Source organism: Octodon degus, unplaced genomic scaffold, assembly GCF_000260255.1.
Source record: "Octodon degus isolate 3935 unplaced genomic scaffold, OctDeg1.0 scaffold00034, whole genome shotgun sequence".
Lineage (NCBI taxonomy): Eukaryota > Metazoa > Chordata > Mammalia > Rodentia > Octodontidae > Octodon > Octodon degus.
The window spans coordinates 1,280,711-1,290,308 of NW_004524610.1; positions in this window are offsets into that span (position 1 = coordinate 1,280,711).

The following is a 9,598-nucleotide window of genomic DNA, read 5'->3' on the forward strand; positions in this document are numbered from 1 at the left end:
ATCCACAGATGGATGGCCAGTTCAGCCTTTCCTCTTCTGAAATCACCGTGGGGATTTGTAAGTATAATATATACCACACATCATACACTTTCCCAGATGTATAATAGGCGCTGCCTTAGTTGCTTTCTCATTGCTGAGCTAGAGTACCTGACACGTGACGTTAAAGGAGGGAAGGGTTATTGCAGCTCACGGTTTATGGAGGTTTCCCCTCATAATCAGCTGGCTCCAGTGGGCCTGCATGGCAGATGAGAACAGCTGTAATGGCCGAGGGAAGCAGAGCTGGGAGCTGTGAGGAGGTGTCACCAGCAACTGCCTGCAGAGCCCCCTTCTGTGGAGGCTCCCACTGTGGGCAGGCAGAGCTCACGCCCGGTGGGCAGCCTCCGTCCTGGTGTTGCTCCGTGAGTCAGTCCCAGCACCATGGCCTTAGTACCAGCACCACAGCCTCTGGATTTGGCCACCTCTGAAAAGTGCCACTGTGACAGTATGCGCTGGGGGGTCACCTAGACATAGCCGCACAGGTGTGACTTGTAATGTGTCCTCGTCTGCCCATCTGTTGATCTTTCTGTTGCTCTGTTTCTCTCTTCCTCCCCTACACTCTGTCTGTCTCTGTCTCTCTCACATGCGCGCGCGCACACACACACACACGTTCTGTCTTTCTCACACTGACAGGCAGAAGATAGCCTTCCATTTGGGGTAATTTATCTTCCTGGTTTGTTGATGGCTCCCGGATTTCCTTACTATTTTGTTCTGGGGGTAGGAAAGGAGCTCAGTGGTGGCTCAAGAGAACTGCTTTACTTTTGTGTTTTATTTCTATTCTGGTACTGAACAGAGCGGGCATAAGCTAAGAGAATAAAAGCCTGTCATAAGGAGTTCCCTGCACACTGGCCATATCGGGAAATGTGAACACACCTGCGGTCAGCGGCCGTGGCACCCACGCTGTGTCACGTGTGGTTTGTCCTAATGTTTCAGCTCCGGTGATGACGAGCGTAGTGGCTTGTCCTTAAGGTTTCACTGTCCTTTCCCTCTTCTCACTGTTCCACATGGTGTGGTTTTTAAGGCAACAGTCTTCTTTTTTCTGCTTAGCATGTGTTTTCTGTCCTCCCATGGGGTACATGGTTTTGCAGTTGACCTTCCCTGGGGAACTCCGCTCCCCTCAAGCCTACAGAAGCGCGAGTGATGGGGGAGTCAGGGCTTGCACCAGCTTGAGAGTCCATCACTTGCAGCCCTGATGCTGATGGATGGATCCGCTTGTGTCCAGCGTGGAGAGACCTGGATTATTACTTCTGTGTCCCTTGCTGACCTGCAGACTGCAAGAATGCCTTCCAGAATGGCAGGAGAAAGGCATTACTTAAAGCGCTCACAGCAGGGGGCACCAGATTGCTCCCGGGTGCCAGCTTGTCAGAGAAAATGCGACTGAAAGTGTTCCACACAGCAGTGATCCTTCCTGCAGGTGGGAGGGTCCTGTGTGCTGGCTTTGTGACTTTTGTTAGGCTGTGGGTTAGTAATTATGAAAACAATGACAAAAGACTTCTTAGCCAAGCTGTCATCTGCTGTTTTCCTTGTCACAGTTCTTTGAATTTAGGAATCTGAGCATTTTCTTCTTTTTGGGTCACTGCTGGACACACAAGTAAAAGGACATGATCTAAAATGTACTTTTAAAAGAAATCTGCACAACAAAATACTTTAGCACAAAGGGATCAGGGGGAGACGACACTGCTGGGCACATGAGGGAGGTGCTTGTCTGGTGGCTGAGGAAGGCAGGCTGAGGGGCCGTTCCGTACTCAGAAGCCTTGGTTAGAGGGAATGGAAGAGGAGCTTCATTTCTTATTCCTGTGCACGAAGACCTTCCTCAACCATTTCTACCACTTAGAAGTTGATTTGAGTTAAATTTCTTCTCTATGTGCATCACTTTGTAAAAATTAAGCAAAATTAGATGGCTGTCCTTGCCTGCCTGCTCTAAGGAAAGCTTAGTGCAAAGTGTGGTCAGGAGATGCAAACATATATGAGGCTGGATTCCTGACCTCAGTCTCGTTAGTACTTCCCTAACCGATGAGATTGCTCTTCTCCAGGAGCTGGAGTCAGTCACAGGGCAGAGTGGGAGCATCACCTGAAGGCGTTTCGGAGCATGGGGCGCTGGACTTAAGGCAGGTCTGTCTATGTGTTTACCACAGGGGAGTAGCGCCCAGAGAGCGCTAAGCATTTTGAGTTAGGGGAGGACACAGACACGGGGTGGGGGTGGACAACCCCAGAGATCAACGCTGCTGACTGGGAAGCAGGTCCACCACAGTCAGGCATGATCTCCCTGGATTTTTCCGGCATTCTGGTCAGTAAACATCTGAAGTAAACATCTATGTGACATGTCGGAGAGTTTGACGTTATCTCTAATACGTGGTCCCTAAGCTCCCTCTCTTTCTTAATATCTGACTATACATGACAGTAGCCCAAACACCTTTTGAAAAATCAAATGAAGTTTATTTCCAAAGCATGCAGTCATCTTTTCCTGTGCTGGCCCACAGCCCAGCCATTTATACGTGCTTATGTCCTGGAGACCCTGCAGAAAGAGTCTAGAGGTTCAGGTCTTGGCTGGGGGGTAGCTCGGTGGTACAGCATTTGTGCCCGTGTGCGAGGCCCTGGGTCCCATCTTCTCGGACCTCCGGTCAGTTTTGTATCTTAGCACATTCAGGTAAACCTCGCAGAGGAGGGCTCGGCTTAAGTCGGCAGGTGTTCCATGCCGAGGTGGAATGGAAGTTGGCGTGCATATGTCTCTGGAAGTGCCGGTTAGCTTGGGCTGTTTCCTGTTCCAGGCGATCTGTGGAGGGCTGCTGACCGTTCTCTTCTCTTGTCTCCAGGCTTCGTTGCAGCCCCAGAGTGGGTACCTTATCTGGTATGGAGTGCCAGGAGCTTGCTCAGTAATACTATCCGAGGGCTCCCTGCCTGGAGGAGAGTGGTGACGTCACTTGGCTGGCGTCTGGGGCATTGTGATTCCTCTGGGCGGGGCTGAGAGACGCGCCCCCGCAGCCGCTGCAGGCAGCACGCCTCTGACTGCGATGCTGACTTGGCGTGAGCGTGTCTGCCGAGAACCGTGGTTCACTGGAAGAAAAGCTGGCGTCAGCAAGAAGAAATACAGCCACACATTCAAAAGCCATATAGTGCACTTACGTGTGGCACTTCAGAGCCAGCTCCAGGGACAAAACCGCAGTTGTGCCAGGCAGAAGTAAGCGTGTTCTTTTCTTTTCATCCTTGGCATTGGATAGCGCGTGCCTCGGGTCTCTCTCTGGCTTTGACCTAGGGCACCCCTTCACCCCGCTGGCTAGTACAGACCCGTTCACAGCCTCCTCTGGACTCCAGGACTGGAGATGGTTGTGGGCTGGGGACGGGCAGGGTCTCCGGTTGGCCTCATCAGACTAAAGAGAAGGACATGTATCCAATGGTGAGGAAGAGGCATCTCTCCTCTTACGAGATTTCAAAACAGGAAGTCATTTTGTGGCAGGCTGCTGCAGGTGGCTACCTTGGGACCGTGAAAGGCACTAACCTAGGGTGCCGTGAAGATGACAGCAGAGCGCAGAGCTCAGGGCCACCTGCCTGGGACGTGCCCTACGCCTGGGCTTTCCTTTTGTGGGTTTTGAGTGTCCTCATTAGCTGAGACGGATCCATTTAACTTGTAGTAGGAAGCACCCTTTACCGACGTCATCTTTTATGGTTCCCTGAGATCGGTGGCTTCCTTGAACACCACTCAAGCCCTGCGGTTCTCAGTCTGCACCTCTCTGCTAAGGAAGAGCAGAGTGGTTCTTGCAGGTGGAGGGCTACTTGCTCCAGCTTTGGTTCCCAGAGGGGTGAAGCAGGCTCGGTGACTGGGAGAAGCATTGGTCACCTGCCCCCGCTGTAGCCCTTGCGTAGTCTCGTGCTGGTCTAGATTCAGACAGATACGCTGAGGTGGTGGGAGTGCTAGAGGCGAGGCTTTTTCTGTCTCCTTGTCCGTTTGGCAGCTTGTGGGATAAGCTTTGTTCTAGCCTGGGTGGTGTCAGGCTGGTGCGAGGCGTGGGTAGATGAGAGTTCTCACTCGGCAGAGTGGAAAACTGTGGGGGCGACAGATAAACATGGTCGGGAAAGGCGCTGGAGCACATGGCGGCTAGGCTTACACAGAGAGGAAGAGGAGGGTGTGGCCAGCCAAGTGGGAGGCGTGTGTGTGTGCGTGCGTGCGTGCGTGCGTGTGTGTGAAGGCTTTAGGGAAGAGTGTCTTAGGCTGAGGGGGCAAATGTCAGAAACTTTCGAAGAGTGTGTTCAGGAAGGTAAAATAGGCTCGGCTGGCCGCAGCCCTGTGTGACAGACACTGCAGGCGCTGGAGCAGCAGGAGGGCCTGGCCTGGCAGAGCTTTGGAAGCTGGCGCTCGCCTTGGACCCAGGACGCCCAGCGACCTTGGCACTTCCACGCAGAGGGCCACGTGGCTGAGCTCTGTATTCCCTTGGCCTGGCTGCCTGCAGTGTCCGTCGTGAATCTAAGTACAGCTGGGCTGTTTGCGTAAGCCCAGCAGAGACAGACGCAGGTGAAACGAGAGCCTGGCGGCTGTTTAACCTCCCCTTCCAGAAACCGTGGGCTCCCACCTGTAATGTTCACCAGAGCGAGGATGAATCAGCCTCGAGCCCGTGTTTGGGCTCACTTAATACAGCACTCCCGCCACCTTGGGTGCGGTACCTCAACTCCGCAAGCCTTTGTTGCACCTCCTGCGAAATGAGAGTGAGAGCACCAGCTTCCCAGGGCCATGGAGGAGGGCGAAACGAGGTGCTCTGCTGTGGTTCTTGGCCCGGGCCTGGGACATGCCAGCCATGATGGTCATTAGCATTCGGCACAATCCCTGCTGAAGAAAGAGGCCCGCAAGGAGGCAGAAGAGGAGCCCCTGTGGTCCCTCGTGCTCTGCAGGCCGGGAGCCACGTGGAGACTGGGAGGCAGCGCAGCTGGCGTGTGACTGGCTTTTCTTTGGAAGTAGGACTTGTGGATTTTGTGTTGGCAGCAAGAATTCTCACCTTTTCTCTGGGAAGGAGCAGAAGGAGAGATCAGGACAGAACGGGGGCTGTGGCTGAGGGGTGGGGAGCCGCCTCACAGCTGTGGGGAGGAAGCTCCGTCCCAGGAGCCGCTGGGCCCTGCCTTCTCCACCATGAGTTCCTCTGCAGAGACACTGCGTGCCCTGCTGAGAGCGCGTGCAGTCTCCTCGGTGCTGCTGTCCGTCCTGCTCGCCTCTTCTCCTGGTGCAGAGCAGCGCCCGCCAGACAGTCGCTATTGCAGTCAACAAACACTGGCTGGAAGAATGGAGGGGTGGACGACAAAGGGGCAGATAGGTGGGCTGCTGCCAGGCTCCAGCTTCTGGGGGCAGAACTTCTGTGGGGGCACAGGTGCCTGGGGAGGGTCCTTTATCTGGTGCCTGTGGAGCAGGCTTGTCTGTTCTGCTGCAGGCCTCAGAGAGGCTAATGAGAGGAGCTGATCAATAGCTGATGAACTGATTCGTGGAAATAGATTTCCCAGGCCAGAGCTCGAAAGAGAAAGGCAGACTTTTTCCTTGGGCTCTGCAGGCAGCTATTTTTAGGTCGCAGATGTTGTAGCTGTTAAGAGGCAGTTGGCAGGGTTTCCTTTTACTCCCATTTCATCCCAAAAATGTAACTTCTACCGCTTCCATTCCACAAACTCTCTGCCTTGTGAATGTTTTCTGAGGAGAAAGGGGAATTGTGGAAAAGAGTAATGAACCGAAAATGCGGGAAGTGCTTAGCACGAATCCTGGCCCCGTAGTGATGGGCAGTAAGTAAGAGTGAACGCAGGGTACCATTCCCGACCTGCTGTGCATGCAGAGAACTGCTCTGCACTATGGGACAGTGCGGCGCCCTCTGCTTCCTGGACCCCAATCAATTCTGTACCCCAAGCCTGTGCTTATAACTTTAGCGGTCAATATCTTTTAGTTATGGGAGGGCCAATCAGTTTTCATTGTGCATTGTTTAGAAACAAACAAACACAAACCCATTAGGGAAAACACGGTAACTTAATGCATTAAAAAAAGATGGGCCCAGAAACAGTTCAGAAATGTGGACTGGCGATTCACAGGGTCATGTGCTTTGGTACACTTCTACCTGGACATTAGATTGTGCCAGAACTTGAGAAAGTAAAGGGCTGGCTGCTAGCTTGCTGCATGTTGGTTGTTCCACTGTGGAGTGCCAGAGTGAATTGTTGCTGAAGACAACCAGGAGGCTGGTGTCTTCTGCAGCAAGCTCTTTGTGCCTTTGCTCGAGGCTGGTGGGGTCAGTATACGAGGGGCTGGGCTGGGACAGCAGGCCAGTCGGCTTCTCCAAAGAAACAGGCTAACAAGATTGATCTGTGTGTGCTTTACATGGTATGTATTCTTTAAGCACAATATATAATATATGCATACAAATGCAGAGAGAGAGAGAGAGAGAGAGAGAGAGAGAGAGAGAGAGAGAGAGGGAGACAGAGAAGAGACAGAGAGTGTGTGCTGGACAGGGAAAGGGGTCCTTCATCTCAAGGAATTGGCTCACATGATGGTAGGGGTTGGTGAGTTTGAGCCAGGTGGGACAGGCTAGCATGCTGGACACTCAGCCAGGGTTCCATGGCCAGTTTGGGGCTGAATTCCTCATTCTTGGGGAGATGTCAGTGTTTCAATTTGGGCTCCTGCAGCCTCATACTGGCAGGATGTCACCCACCGTATTATGAAGTCAGCATGCCTGTCTGCAGGTGTCTAACTCGTCTGTTAATGCCTTAGCAGTATTTCAACTACTGTTTGACCAGAGAAGTCCACACAGAGTTAACAGTCATGGTAACACTGGTGGTCACAGCAGTGTCAGCTTCTGCACACTCATGTCACCATTTATTGGCCAGCCACGCTGCCAAGGGCTAGGTGTATTGTCCTGTGTAATTTTCTCACATCTTTGTGTTAAAGATGAAGATGTCGGGCAGAGAGCTCTGTAGTCTCCCCAAGTCACACATCCCGAGCTGCTTGGTTCCAGACTCATGCCCTCTGCAGCCTCTTGGAGTAGATTTGCATTGCTGTCGTTAGGTTTCCTCCCGGGAAGGAGACCTAAGGTGGCGGCCAGGTTCTCGCAATTGGATTCTGTGACATCACAGAGGAGAATCGGTTAGTTTGGCTCTCCAGATGGGAGCTGGGAGCATTCCTAGTGGCATCCATGTGGCAGAGAGCCACGGAATCCTAGGTCTGCTCCACCAAGGAAGGTGGAAGTCACAGGGCAGTGGGGTCCTGTGCTGGGGAGGCTGAAGTACAGGGCAGGGGCCTGCGTGAGTTTGTGTGGAGTTTGAGGTCTCTGGGATGCAGTGGAGGCTCCAGCAGCAAGGAGCCTTTCAAGTGCAGCTGACTCCCTCCTCCTTCCGCTTTCATTCCATCTGGCTGCCAGCCTATAGGACGGTGCCACCTACAGTCAGGGCAGGTCTTCCCTTGGTTTGCTGGTCTGCCTACCAGTCATCTCTGCCCCCCCCCCCCCCGAAGTCTGTGGCTGTCTGTTGGTTGGAGTCCACACTCAGGTTAACCATCACACCTAAGCCTGGCAGGGATGAGTGAGCCTGCAATCCATGCTGTTTCAGTAAGTCCAGAGCCACCGGATGTGAGGGCCGAAAGGCTGCTGCAGGGCCGCTGCTTGGCTCTGCTCCGTTCTTCTCAGGGTGATTCTGCACACAGCCTCTCTCTGTGGGAAGCAGGACTCACTGTGGGTCTCAGCAAGTGTGTAGGGAGGGGACTGTACCCTCCCACGCCCACTGCCTTCCTGAGGAGGCCTGGCTTTTACTGGCATTGTGGGCTTTGTCGGTCTCATTCCTAGGTCCCTGATGATGTCACCGGGGCTCCCCGTGCTGGTCTGGAAGGCTGGGGCCTGCGCTGGGCTTGTGATGCCATGGGGAGCCTGGTCCACCCAGCCTCTATACCACCAGCTCCCCAGAACATCCTTGGCGGGGACCCCTGGGGCGATTGGGGCTGCCAGTTCTGCGTCTGTCCAGTGTCTCGCAGAACCCTACAGCCCTCCAGGGCAGACTTTCTAGTGCCTTGGGCTAGTGGAAGGAAGTTCCTAAACTACTTAGAATTTCAATAAAGACGTGTAGGTTTTTCCTCCCATTTAAAGCCCAGGACCGGGGCAGGCTTCTTTGCTAAGCCTTAATGCTAAATTAGCTTCCCAGTAGGTGCCGAAACAGCAAAAGCTGTCTCTGGGAAGGGAATAGTTCAGGCTGATGCTCATATCGCTGTGTCAATTCTAACTGCTGATCTCAGATTACCGTGAAATATGGTGGTTTGAATTTTAGTCTTCCTGCTAGACTGTGGGCTACCGGGGTGGGGGTGGCAGGGCCCAATCTCGTTTCCGTGCTAACGCCCTGCAGTTCCTGGCACAGGTTTCTGTCACAGTGGGTGCTCCCGAAGTGTTTTTTGGCCAAGTGAGCGAGTCTGAATCATTAAGGAGTGGAATAGCCCATTGTGTGCGGTGCAGAGCTCTCCCAGGGGACCCTCTGTGCTCCCCGAAAGGGCCTGCAGGGGACGGCGTGGGTGCAGGCTCCGCTTGGCACAGGTGCCAGCGCTCTGCTGTGTGCCCTGTTGCTCGCTGCACCCTCCACTGCAGCCCAGGAGAGGAGTGCACTGTGCGACCTCACAGTCAGGAGGGTGGGCTGCCAGCGCCAGGCCTGTAGCCCATATTCAGGAAACATCAGCTGTTGTAATTACTGTCCTTGTTGGGTTGATTTTGACAGCAGAGGTTACCGAGCCCTGTGGCACCCAGCACGCCTCTGATTCAGTTGTGCTGATAGTTGTACGTCTGTGGGACATCAAAACTTCGGTCTTTTGTTTTTTTGCGGAACCGGGGATTGAACTCAGGCCCTTACGCTTGCCAGGGAGGCGCTTATTCCACGGAGCCATCTCCCCGGCCTCTGGCCTTTTTTTTCTTGTATTGCAAATAAAAAAGCCCCGTGAAGCCAGTTCTCACAAAGGAAAGCCCAGGTGCCTGTGTCAGGTGGTGGTCTCCGGGGCCCCAAGTCTGCAGGGGAAGGCTGCAGCCAGCTGTCTTGTGAGCTCCAAAGATGCTCTTGCACGTGCCTGGTGGGTTCTCCCTACAAGTTGGCCTGCTTCTCGCTGAGCTCCTAGGAGGCTGGCGGCTGTCCTGTTCATTCTCCTATGGGGGGATCGGTCACTTCTTGGCCCAAAAGTTGGTAAAGTTTACACCCTAAATGTTCAGACCATCTCAGGGATGTTGCACTTTGCACCTAGATGTAACTAATGTGTGAAAGCAGAGGGTGGGACGGGTGTGGCCAGGGTTCCTTGGAGTGTCGTGGACATTTAGAGCCAGCTGGGCACAGGAGGCGTCTCACGGGGCATCCAGCCTCACCTTCCACAGTGACTGGGGCCGACTGCTGCTTCATTACTGCTTCGGGTTTCGAGGAACTCCAAGTCAGGAGGCGCCTCCAGACCGAGGTGGGAAGACACTGACTGGTTTTCACTGTTGCGGCCTCATGCATTGCTGTGTTTCGATTGGCAGCACCTCTAGAGCTCGTGTCGGGGCATGGGACGCAGGGTGATGGCCCCAGATGCATGGCTGCAGCGTGGCCATGAGAG